This window comes from Schistocerca piceifrons, chromosome 2 (assembly GCF_021461385.2).
Source record: "Schistocerca piceifrons isolate TAMUIC-IGC-003096 chromosome 2, iqSchPice1.1, whole genome shotgun sequence".
NCBI classification, from domain to species: Eukaryota; Metazoa; Arthropoda; class Insecta; order Orthoptera; family Acrididae; genus Schistocerca; species Schistocerca piceifrons.
Genome location: NC_060139.1, coordinates 118,501,318 through 118,514,570, shown reverse-complemented (window position 1 = coordinate 118,514,570; position 13,253 = coordinate 118,501,318). Strand labels below are relative to the sequence as shown.

Sequence of the window (13,253 nt, the reverse complement as noted above, 5' to 3'; positions counted from 1 at the left end):
TTGGATGTTATTATTGATAAATGAAAGTTCTGAATGTACAGTTAATTTTTTTTAGAAACATTTTAAATTATGAATTATTTGACACACGTAAAATTTCTATTATTAATTAAGCATTCTAGTACTGTTTATTATATTTATTTCTGCATTCATTTATGAAATAATAATCAAAACTAATAGAAATTTGTTTGCCAAGAAAAACTGTAAACCCTCTGGAATATTGTTATTACCACAGAGCAGGCGCGGCTCGTGGTTTCTATACGGGGGAAGGCTGTGGCATTTATTGATCAGAGCCAACATAGACCTCGGGTTACGCTACAGATTAGTCTGACGTAAACAACTAAGAATTCAGGGGAGGGGGTGGGCAGATCACGCTCTACCCATAATTTTACGTACTGTATCTTCTATAATCAGGTATTAAATATCATTAGAAGCTAACTTCGTGTTAAAATCTTTGGTTAGTGTTTTTATACGTCATTATTGCATTTTCTGACACTTTGCAGCAAATCATATGAAAAGACGCGTTTCGGAGAGATCTTTAATGCGGGTCTGGAAGCACCAAGTTCTTTCACTTTCATCCTATGGCCGTGTTCCAAGTTTTTACCTATTAATTTGCACACTGAATTCATATTGCGCTTGTTTCACACTCGCGGTATGTTGCAGGTATTCACCAGCAAGTAAAACTCACTAAAATCCTGCAAAATATACTCCGAAAAAGAAACTTGCTAATATCACACGGTATCAACAAAAGCAGTCAGCATCAGCAAGCAAGGAAGGTAAAGTAACGGGACAAATTTCGCGCGTTTTGTCCTCTAACCACTTATGAAACTCTCGCTAGATGGCAGTAATGGTACGTTGCTGTAGTGTAGTGCACTCTGGCGGGATATTTGCAAACTTATTCTAAATGTGGATAAAATAGCCAATAGCAGAAACAAAACAACTATGTAAAACATTATCAAAACAATAATACTAAATGTCGATTAATGACGCATCGAAGCGTAGTAGAGATATGCAGAGACAGAGATTGGATAGCGAAGTTTTGGCCACTCTACATTCCTTTATTACATAGATAGCGGAACGTGAAAAATATGTGGTGGTTGGTACGATACCCTTAGGCTGCAAGCTCTGAGTCTTCGGGTCGCCCATAAAGAGCAGTACTTTGTAGAAGCCACGCCCCCAAACCGCTACTACATGCAGCTTACGGACGTTTCAAGGCGCAGCCTAAACACTACTAACCATTCGGAAAACATCTATCGATACAAACAGTTCCAAAAATGTTGACCGTCGTTATTTTAATCGGAACGGGAAATATGCGAAATTCGTCCTGATAATTTAAATTATGTAATACGTTCTTGCGAAATTTACTTTAACATATATTTTGGGGCGGCTCCGCCTCAGAGCCTTTAATTACGAGCCGCGCCTGCCACAGAGTGAAGTAGCAGTAAGCATGCCTCAAATGTGATTGGATGTATTTTTGTATTTTGGGTAAACAATTTAATTTTGGCTTTGTTAGTGTGAAAAATGAAAAGACAGTCTGATACACTAAAATGTGACAAAATAAATGAATGTAAAAACAAAAATTCTGCAACAACAATGTTTAAAATTATTTAGAGCAATTTAACCATGAGGACCTGAAATGTGAGAGTTTCAGCTTCAAGAATCAGAGCCCTAGACACAAAGAACTGGAGCCAACTCTAGAAGAAAAGATAAGTAAACTAAAAGGTTTATTGTACTGTTACTCCCGTCATATCTTCAGAAAAGACTTTGCTTATTGTGGAACAACAGTGGCAACTAGGAAGAAGGTGGGGGTTAACAAATGTGGGTATCATCCTTGATTAATTGACTATTAATGAAATTTTATCTGTTGTAGAAAGTGCTCAATTTTGTTAATGACTGCTTTCATAGGTAGCCTTACCTTTACTGGGATAGGAGTTGCCTGGAATAGGTAGAGATGGTAGGGTGAACGGGACAGATCTCACATCTATGTCGACACCTGCACCCAACCCCTTACCATGTGGCTCATATCCCTGCAATAGACCTAGATGCAAGACCTGCCCCAAACATTCACCTACCACCACCTACTCCAGTCCTGTCAGACACAACTCCTATCCCATTACAGATATCATCCCACCATTACCTACTCCAGTCCTATCATAGGCATTTCCTATCCCATCAAAGGCAGGTATACTTGTGAAACCAGCCATATGACCTATAACCTACGCTACAATCACTGTGCTGCATCTTAGATGGACATCACAACTAACAAGCTGTCTGCCCACAAGAATGGCCACCAACAAACTGTGTCCAAGGGACAGCTGGACCACCCAGTTGCTGAACATGCTGCCAAACACAATGTGCTTCACTTGAATGACTGCTTCACAGCCTGTGTCATCTGATCCTTCCTACCAACACCAGCTTATCTGAATTGCACAGGTGGGAACTATTCTTGCAACATATCCAACATTCCTGTAAATGACTCCACCCCTCAAACTCTTCTCGCCTGTGTGTGTGTGTGTGTGGGGGGGGGGGGGGGTGAGAGTGTTAGAGATGGGTCATTCACAAACTGACGGGCCCAAAGGAACAGTTCACCCATATGAACAGAATGGGTGAGGAAGAAATTCTAAGGAACGGTCTTTCATAGTTAACTTCAGTGGAGGCTTTCTACTTATAGTTTCCGGGAATGGGAAATGGTCAGTCTCATTCCTGAATGGCATGTCGGCCAGTCTCATTCCAGCCTCAGTCTTGTTCCCACCTGTCTCAGTCTTGCTCGGCCGGACTTGTCCTTCTTCACGTGGCCATTCATCACAGTTCCACTGCCGTCTGCTCATAATTAGTTCAGTATCAAGTTGTTCATTTCATTCACTTCGCACAGCCATTCTAGATTTGTTTTAAACCTTTTTTGAACTCTGAATTTATAGTTCTTTTAGTATTCTATTCAGTGTCCATGACTGGTAATTAAAATGTATTTTATAATTACATAAATTACATAAAAATTATGTGGTATGTAATACATACATCTTTTCAGGCAACAAAACGGTGTATCAGCTTACTTCACTATTTCAATAAACAGCAGAAGAAATACTTGCAAAAAGACAAGGTTTTTTTTTTTTTTTTTGTTATTACACTTGCAGATGATGTTGGCAAGGCACACATGAGTTTCCATTTTCCATATTTTTTTGAATCAAGGTAAAAGGGCATGTTCATTGTTGTGGAAGGCAGACCAACTTACAACCGATCAAAGCCCGCGCTTCGCAATCGAGTGCATGGTGTCAGATTTTATAAAGAGAATATGATAACTCCTACAATATTATTTCAGTGGTACAGAGTGGCACACAAATTCACTTATATCTAACAACATTTATGTTTGTTAAAATTCTCGATTCAAAACTGCTGCAGAGATATTTTTGCTAAGATGGCAGCAGACAGATGATAGTCAGTTTGTCTATGTTATTCTTGATTTATTTTATATCAAGTTAATATATTTAGATAAAAGTCTCTTGTTCTCTATTCTTTAGCATTTAAAATTATGCTCAATGAAAATGTTTCTTATTTTTTATACCAGCTACTAGTAAACTCCGCTGTAAGTTACTAGCACTGATGATTGCACTCCTAATTGCAGAGCTGAAAATTGACACTTAAAAACATTAAGTAGATTGGATTACATTTGAAATAAATACAAATTCATGTCTAGACAATAGGGACTCTATTTTTCAAATAATAATTAACAATATAGTTACAGGTTTTCTCTTTGCAGACCTCACATGTCTCACGTCCGAACAGTTCATCCATTAGCACAGGAAGAACAACTGAACCACAATTATCACAGATGACAAAAAAGATTATAATTGTTGTTGTCCATGAATGTAGTTCTCTGATAACAGTTTTAATTCACACAGAAATTAAATTATTAGAGAAATAATGAAATAATTATTGTCAATTTTACACGATACAGTCTTTTTTATACGTAGTATCGATAATATTTGTTGATGTTTGTACACTTAGTTCATTTTAACATCTTGTGGCTAGAACATAGTGTCATGGATTTTATACAAGGATGAATGAGTTTGCCAGCTGTAGTGTGTGTGTGTGTGTGTGTGTGTGTGTGTGTGTGTGTGTGTATGCGTTTTTACTTCAGAAGAAGGCCTTTTTGCCGATATCTAAAATGTATAGTAATTTTTTCATTAAGCCTGTCTGTGACTCAGCATCTTCTCTACATGGTAAGTAGCAATCTGTCCTTTCATCATATTGTTGTTATAGCAGTATAACATATCCCTAAGATTCCCAACCTGAAGACTCATCCATCAAGCAGCAACTTACACTTCGAAGATAAAAGGACTGTTATCTAGCACAAAAGCATGCAGAATAAAGATGAGAGTACCTCAAGAACAAAACATAGAGATACAATGTGAAATGATAACATGTACTTAGTTTTAGAGACTTTTAGATGATCTGAAATGGAGATTTAAATTTCTTGGTATGATAATTAAAAGACTACAGCTCATTTACTAAGACATTAGCCTATTTGTGAAAAACTGGTATGAACCATACAGAAGTAGTGTTCAGACCTGCGAGGTCCATATAAGGCTGCACTGTAGCTAACATAAATAAAGGAAGGCAGCATGAATGGTTTCAGGATTGTTGGACTAGCTGGAGAGTGAAACATAAGTGCTGAAACATTTTATCTGGCAGGCACTTCAACAAATATACTTTGTTACTCAAAAAGATCTACGTTACAATGGGAAACATATGAATGATCTTAAGCCCTCTAGATATCTGTCCTGTATAGATAATAAAGATAAAAGAAGACAAATAACAGCACACAAAGAGGTATACAATATTTCTTACAACACTCCATCTGTAACTGGAATAAGAAGAATGGTAATGTACAGAAAAATGAAAAGTACCTTCCGTTTACTGTGAGCCATGGAGTATATATGTGTAAGACCTAAGTCTGACTAAGGAACCTCATGTAGATGTGATCATCTTAGAATTATTAAGATCCTATGACAAAATTATGCCATGTGTTACGCAAGCTACATGAGACAGATGAAATACCCTGAGACCTAAAGAAGACTGTAATAATTGCAATTCCAAAGAAGGCAATTTGAACCATCAATGTAGCAAGTCTTGTTTGCAAAATACTGACACAAATTATTTACAGAAAAATTGAAATACTTATAGAATCAAACCTCAGAAGAGATCATTTAGGGTTCTGGAGAAATGTAGGAACACGCAAGGCAATATTCATCCTAAAACGTATCTTAAGATAAGTTCAAGAAAATCAAACCTGTGTATATTGCAATTATCAATTTATTTACTGATTTTGACAATTTTGATTGGAATAGACCCTTTGCAATTCTGAAGGTAGCAGCGATAAACACATGGAGTGAAAGGTTGTCGTCAAAATGCACTGAAACCAGACTGCAGCAACAAGGGTCAAAGGACATTAAAGGGAAGCAGTATTTGAGAATGTGGTATGACAGCTGTGCAAACGTATCCTCAATTTTACTCAATATGTATTTTGCGCAAGCAGTAAGGAACAGTAAAGAGACATGTGGAAAAGGAAATGAAGTTCAGTGGTGGTAATGAACTTGTAAGAGCTGTTGAATTCAATGGACAGTCTCATAAAAAGAGGTTCTACAATGAGAATCAACAAAATTAAAACAAGGATAAAGGATTGTTGTCAAATTAAACAGGTGATGCTGAAGGAATAGGATTAGAAAATGAACATTAAAATTAGTAGATAGGTATTGCTATTTGAGCAGCAAAATAAGTGACAGTGGTCAAATCAGGGAGGATATGAAGCATTTTTGAAGAAAAGTATTTGTCAAAATCAAAGATAAATTTAACATTAAGAATTCTTTTATGAAGGCATTTGTCTGGAGTGGGGCCTTGCATGGGAGTTAAATATGTATGATAAGCAGTTCCAACAAACAGAGAATAGAAGCTTTAGAAATGTGATACTATAAAGAATACTGAAGACTGGTTAACAAATGAAGAGGTACTGAATTAAGTCAGATGGAACAGAACATTATGATATAATTTGACTAAATAAGCAATCGGTTGATAGGCCATACCCTGAGACATCAACGAAGGGTCAGTATTGTAACTGAGGAAATGTTGGGGGATAAAGTGAAACTGTGTCTTGGTTACAGTATGCAGGTTCAAATGAATTTAGTTCAGTAGTCATGTAAATATGAATAGTCTTGTACAGGATGGACTAGTACGGAGAGCAGTTTCTGAACTGAAGACCACAACAACAGCGTATACAGATGTTGATACATACATGCACAAAATATTTTCTTCATTTAATATGGCAGTAACATCAACAATAAGTAACAGACTTGACCACAGTACGCATACTGGCTTCATTTCTAGTACTATGCATACAAACAGGTGCCTTATGGGTTTGTGATGGATTCAGGGTGGTTTTCTCCAGAGAATACACCAACATATTGAGAATTATATTTTATTGCACATCATGGCAGAACAACACATACGGAACTGAACTTAAACATGGTGGGACGCAAAGAAGTCAGAGATGAAATACAATGCAAAGATGGTTTGATTATGCATCGATATTTCTGGTGACGAGTTTATCGGCTCCACATAGGATGGCATCAGGTGGAGTTGTGTGAGGTAGATGAGCGATAGTAAGCTCAAAGGAGTCCTCCGGTAGTGGTGTTGGAAGTCGTCGAGCTGCGAGGGTTGTCAAGTTGGCGTGGAAATCATGGAAGCGAGCTGGTCGTCGTACAGGCCATGTGTGTCAGGAGGAGGCGGGCCTGTACGGAGCAATCATGACAATGTCGGCTGAAGGTGTTGCGAATGCCCGGAGTGTTTCCAGGTTGACGTCAGGCGGCAGTGGGAAACACTTACTTAAATTGTATAGTATCACAGAATTATCACTGGGAACACTGAGAGATGAGAAACACACGATAAATAGCAAATCATCCCTGAGTATTATAGAAATTTCGTGGATGATGTCAGAGGGCACAGGGACTGTCACCTCGAGGGAGGGAGCGTGTGTTGACCAGGGAAGCGGGGGGAGAAATACCTCGACACAGTGAGGCAGGTGAGAGCGGAGACGTGCTCGACACAGAAGCGGTGAGCAGTTCGTGGTTGAGGGCTGTGAGCTTGATCGAGAGAGTGTGTTTGGTGGGGAGCTCGGCAACGAGTTTGATGAGGGGTTCTGAGATGCACACGATGGTGAGTGATCGCCTGAGGGAGGAAGCAAAGGTGGAGTGTCATGTGGTAGTAGGCGGAGTGGAGCGCTCGTGTCAGGTGATGGCGTAGATTTGGGCTCGGCATGAGCTGGTTTGAGTCTGTTCAGCGACAAAGTGATGGGGGAATTTTTTATCAGGATGTCACACGTGTTCGTGGATCATCAAAGCACACTATAGATAAGGGCCAGAGTATTGGGGGCTGGAGAGGTACTCGGACGTAATCGTCCTAGAGCATGACGAAATGACAGTCGGAAAGGAAAGTGGGCAGCAGGTTGGAGAAGTGAGATTTCACACGTTCAATGAACGAGGGTAGGGGTGAAAGTGAGTGACATGCAGGACAGACAATTTCTCTTGGGGGGACCAGGGTTAGTCAATATATGTATTCTGCAACTGTCCCTTTGATGTCTTTCTTGTAGGTTGCACGAGCACCAAGCAGTACAAGTGGCAGGGCCTCCATCCATAAGGAGTCATGGTAGCGGAGGACCGCCTTGAGGGTGCGGTGCCAGCACTCGACAAGGTCATTGCTTTGCGGATGGTAAGCAGTCGCGTGTATGCGTCGGATTCCGCAGATATGGCAAATGCCATTGAACAGGGCCGACTTGAACTGATGGCCCTGGCCAGTGGTAATGACTGCGGGACAATCGAAACGCGATACCCACGACTCAATGAAAGAATGAGCGACAATTTCTGTGGTAATGTTGGGAAGAGGGGCAGCTTCGACCCAACAAGTAGTATGATCAATGGTGGAAAGTATGTAGCGGAAACCATTGGAGGCAGGGAGACGACCCACAATGTCGATGTGCACGTCTGAAATCGCCCAGGGGGAATAGGGAAGGTGCCGAGAGGGGGAGAGGTGTGTTTGTGTACCTTGTTACATTGACACACAAGGTATTCGAGTGCCCACTGTTGCAAGTCTTTATTGACATTTCGCGTTTCGCCAAACGAAGTGCTCCGCGACTAGGCAGGCTGAAGCTCGAATGCCAGGGTGAGCCAAGTTGTGAAGAGCATTGAAAACAGCTCGATTGAGTGTGGCGGGGATAATAGGGCAGAGTATGCCCGTGCCATCACCGCACCAGACTGCACCGGAAATACTAGGAAAGGTGGTAAGGACAGGGTGTAGAGAAGAAGCTGGGTCGGAGATTAATTTCTGTGTATCTTCGTCAGAGGATTGGAGTTCAGGGAGAGCAGAAAGATCCAAAAGGGAAGATACAGCATTGACACAGGAAAGAAAATCAGCAACAATATTGTCGGCACCCTTTATGTGCCTGACATCGGTGGTGAATTGTGAAATGAAGTCAAAATAATGGAAGCGACTTTGGGGAAGGGTCAGCCGGAGGGTTCATTATAGCAGCTGCCAAGGGTTTGTGGTCAGTGAGAACATAGAATGAGCGCCCCTTGACTTCCGTTCGAAAATGTTTGACTGCCTCGTACACAGCCAGCAGTTCACGATTGAACGCGGAACATCTGTGTTGGGCGTTGTTGAGCTTTCGGGAGAAAAACTGCAGGGTCGAGGTCTGGCCGTCAACTGTCTGGCTGAGAACGACGCCGATGGCAAAGTCACTGCCGTCTGTTGTAATGAAACGTTGCGCATCGGGGTGCTGATGCGCGATTGTGCTGGCTTTGGCGAGGAGTTTCTTGAATTCCAAGAAAGAGTCTGTCATTTCTGGTGTCCACTGCAGAGGCCGGGTTCTGGAGGTGTTTTCTCCTGCCAAAGCATCAGTTAATGGGGCTTGGATTTCACCAGCTTGGGGTAGGTGTTTTTGATAGTAGTTCACGGTGCCAAGAAAATGCTGAAGTTCTTTGAATGAAGAAGGTCTTGGTAGATCTATGATGGTCTGTTCTTTCTCCGGTGGAGGTGAGATACCGTCAGCCGATACCCGGAACCCAAGGAAGGTGACAGCAGGCTGTTGCAGTTGTAGTTTGTCGGAGTTGGTTTTGATGCCTGCGTCTTTCAAGGTGACTGGAACGGTCTGCACATGATGTATATTGTCCTCGACAGAGGAGCTGAAGACAAATATGTCATCAAGGTAAGCAAAACAGAATATGAGGCTGAACAAAACCTCGTTAATAAAGCGTTGCCACGTCTGTGTGGCGTTTTTGAGTCCAAAAGGCATGCATCGGAATTGAAAGAGGCCTATGGGCATGGTAATTGCTGTTTTTTCAATATCCTCAGGGGCCATTGGAATTTTGTGGTAAGCCCATTTACAGTGGATGACAGAAAAAACAGATGTGCCCGACACTGTGCTGGTGAAGTTGGCAATGTTTGGTACAGGGTGGTTGTCCATTATAGTTCTTGCATTCAAGTGACGGTAATTCCCACACATGCACCAGGTCCCGTCTTTTTTGGATGTCATATGAATGGGAGTGGACCAGCAGCTGGTGGAGTGTTCGATGACACCAGCGTTTAAGAGCTCTGTGATTTGCTTTTTGAGATCACAAAGGCTCTCGGGGCAAAGTCTCCAGGGTTTACTAGAAATGCGAGGACCAAGCGTAAGGTGCAATCTGTGCATTGTTAGTAACCACAGCAATGTTGCCTGAGGCAAGGGAGGCTGTTTGTTTACTGCTCGCATTGTGCAAGTCAGTTGTAGCAGGATTACCGCGTTTGGTGCAGGTCGACTTTTCCGAAGGAAGCCGAGGTGGCGTGACAAGATGGCCGCCAGCATAAAGCGCAAACTCCGGAATCGTGAAAGTTTGGTTGGGTTTGTGAATCGTTAGTAGGCACAGCGGCTGTGGGTGCGGCCTTTGGCAGCACAGTCTCGGTCGAAACATGTAAATTGCATACAGGCGCGAGTGCACTGTCTGTGTAGTTCATCGAGTTCACATGGTGGCACACAGCAACAGCAGTTTCACAGTTTGCAAGACCGTCCACTGGGGGCAGGCTAGGCTGAAGCAAGGTGCAGTGCGCATGCGCAGTGGTACACAAGTCAGAGTCAACAACTGTCGAGTGAGGAGGGCGTGGTACTATGGGGCTGTCAGTACATGTGGTGACAGCAGTACGGGGGCCTAGTTTACACATGTCTGTGTACGACATTGTGGTGACAGCACAGTTGATAGAGGTTACGGATGAGGAGCACACGGAAGTAGGATTGTCTGTACAGTTGATGCACTTACTAACCTCGATTTGTCCTTGTTGAAGTGTTTTTAATTTCAAACTGCTTTTCGTGGATCCAGCGGGCGAGCTCGAAATTTTCGTTGCATAGGCGAGCGACCTGTTCTTGCTTGACAAAACACTTGTGTGTAATTTCTTGCAGCACAGTCGAAAGAGACAAGCATGTGTGTACTAGTTGAGCACGAACAGATTCAACCAGGGAGCGAGGGCTCGACGGAGCACAGGGAAAGTGAGTGTTTGTCAGGTGACGAAACACAGTGTTGCGCACTATGTCCGGGGAAAGTTTGTGGTGGCGCAAGAAATCAATGCCTATGATAGGTTCATCAATATCACATACTAGGAAAGTCCACTCGAGCTTGCAGTTCGGGGAGAGCGTAACAGAGTAAACTAACGCACTGCAGTTTAGTGGAGTTGACGGCTTGTAGTGACGTGTGGTGGGAACGAATATTCTCGGATGCTAGAGACGTAGGCAGTAGGGACACATGAGCACCCATGTCAATGAGGAACAGTTGTCCCAAAGACATGTCTTTGACGTATAAGCGTCCACAAATGTTAGGTCATTCACGAACTGAGTGAAGCGCTGGGAGGTGCCATCTTGTGCGCAGGAGGCGACACCGGAACCTACCTGCGACCAGCATTTGGGAAACAGCAAGGCGGTCTGCAGTTCCTTGCTGCATCACCAAAACGTGTGTGGAAGTAGCAGTAGGAGTAATGTGGATTTGCATGCTGCAGAGAGCCCGTAACCAAGGGGGAAGGACGAGGGTCCGTGTCTGCCGAAGAGTCAACTGCAGGAGGGGGCGAGGTCGTCGCCGGTGCCGGCGAGTGGTTACCAGTGGCCAAATTAACGCGGCGTTTGCAGCATGCAGGGAGAGGGTGAAGCTGTTGGCGGGAGGCGGGTTCAATTTGCCGGGTGTGAAGCTCGCGTTGTAGTGCAGAATGAGCTCGGTCAGTGGCGCGGATAAGTACATCAGTTGCTTGAGCTTCAGGGCAAGAGATGGCAGTTTGGACAGAAAGAGGAAGTTTCTTGATCCAGATTGACAAGAGTGTGTTATTGGGCACGGCCTGGTTGTTAACTAGGAGTCAGAGATGGCGCCACAGCTGTGAGGGAGTCAAGTCGCCGAGTTGTTCCTCATAGATGAGCTGCTGGACCCTCTTAGTCGACGTCCGTGTAACACATTCCAGTATCGTCCTCTTGTCTTGACAGAAGTGGATTGTCTACATGAGGAGGAAAGGTGACTAAATCATGAATCAAGTCAGCATGGTCGTGGAGATTGTTCATGAGACAAATATACCGTGAGTGGCCATCAAGTGAATAATATTGAAAGATCTGCTCGACCAAGGCGAACCAGAATTCGGGGTTCTCGATGGAGAACACAGGCAGTTTCGGTAGTTTCACGAGTGGTGGTGGCCTGGAAGCAGCCTGGGGGGAGAAGTGCGGAAGCAGATGTGAGGTTGAAAGCGTGGGCGGCAGTAGCATTTTCCAGCCTTCGCGGCGTGGTTGGGGCGCTCGATGGAGCTGTGAACTGGCCCTGCGGTAGAGTGAAGCTGGCACAGTGCGGTGGAGGACGATGTGTCACGTTGCAGAAGGCCGACGCGGATGAGGCACCGGTTTGTGCCGAAAACGAATGCAGAAGCTCGACAGGAGCTGGTGCAGATGTGACAGGAGAGATGTGTTTCATGGAAGGTGGTACGTCGCGGATGGTCGACGCGGAATAGGCACCTGGCTGTGCCGAAAACAGTTGCGGAAGCTCGACTGAGAAATAATTCATGAACTGTGGGCGCATGTTAACACACTGATAGCTTGATGAGAGAGCTGAGCCATAATCACCTGTGTGGCAGGGAGGCGGCGGAGGTGTGGGCTGAACCGAAGCACCGTGTGTATAGTGATGCCGAACATGGAGTGAGTGGTAAAAAGGGTCATTGTTCATAGTCACTCCACTCGAAATCACGTTCGGATAAGGTGAGAGCCATGGCACAGAGCACTGGGGTGTAATAGTAGAACATAGGGTGTTGTTATGCCCACTAGACCACTTGTTGTTAATGTCGCAGGCTGACATGCTGAAGTCAGAAGACACATATTGATGTGGGACAGAAGTAGCAGCAAGCATGGTGAAAAGCTGAGGTGAAAAGCCCATGAGCCTGGCAGGGCTGACCACGTGGCTGTAGTTAATGTGAGGTATCACGGAGTAGGGCGTTGAGAATTGTTGCTCCGGCAGTGGAAAGTTGTCCAATGAAGCATTAATGAAGTTCAACGTTGGTACCTTATCGCATCGAGAACCGTAAGTAGTGGTAGCACGGTTGGTGGAGGTAGGCACATGAGGTGGCGGGAACAAAGGCGTTTGGTAACCAGAGTCATGCATGTTCCTAACCTCACTTGTTACAGGCTCGAAAATATTGAGCGACATCAGGGGAGCCGTCGAAGGAGAAACACCGTGTTGCAATCCTGGCGGGTGTACATCGCCAGCAACATGGTGCATATTTGTCACAAAATCAGGCATTAAGTTTGGAGCCGAAGTCATTGTTTGAACACTGTTGTGGTACAACACACGAAACTAACCGGCACAGTCGTCGTGGGCACTGTCGGAAAGCAAAAACGAATAACGAAGGAACTCGGGGTCACCATTGTGGTGGATTCAGGGTGGTTTTATCCAGAGAATACACCAACATGTTGAGAACTATATTTTATTGCACATCATGGCAGAACAGCACATGCGGAACTGAACTTTAACATGGCAGGAAGCAAAGAAGTCAGAGATGAAATACAATGCAAAGATGGTTTGTATATGTATTGATATTTCTGGTGAGTTTATCAGCGCCATAGGTTTGTGTGTGAGTTGTCACCTTTCCTCAGTTTTGTCTAAGCAATTCATTGTCGTATAAAGTTATGTGTCTCTAATTTCATGCTACTGTTATTGAATGACAGA

At 43.6% G+C, this 13,253-nt stretch overlaps 1 protein-coding gene across 1 annotated transcript in view; it reads right to left on the bottom strand.

The window, feature by feature from the left end:
- LOC124777683 (serpin B6-like) overlaps positions 1-13,253 on the bottom strand; it is a 241,290-nt gene that overhangs the window by 60,944 nt on the left and 167,093 nt on the right. The window lies entirely within an intron of this gene.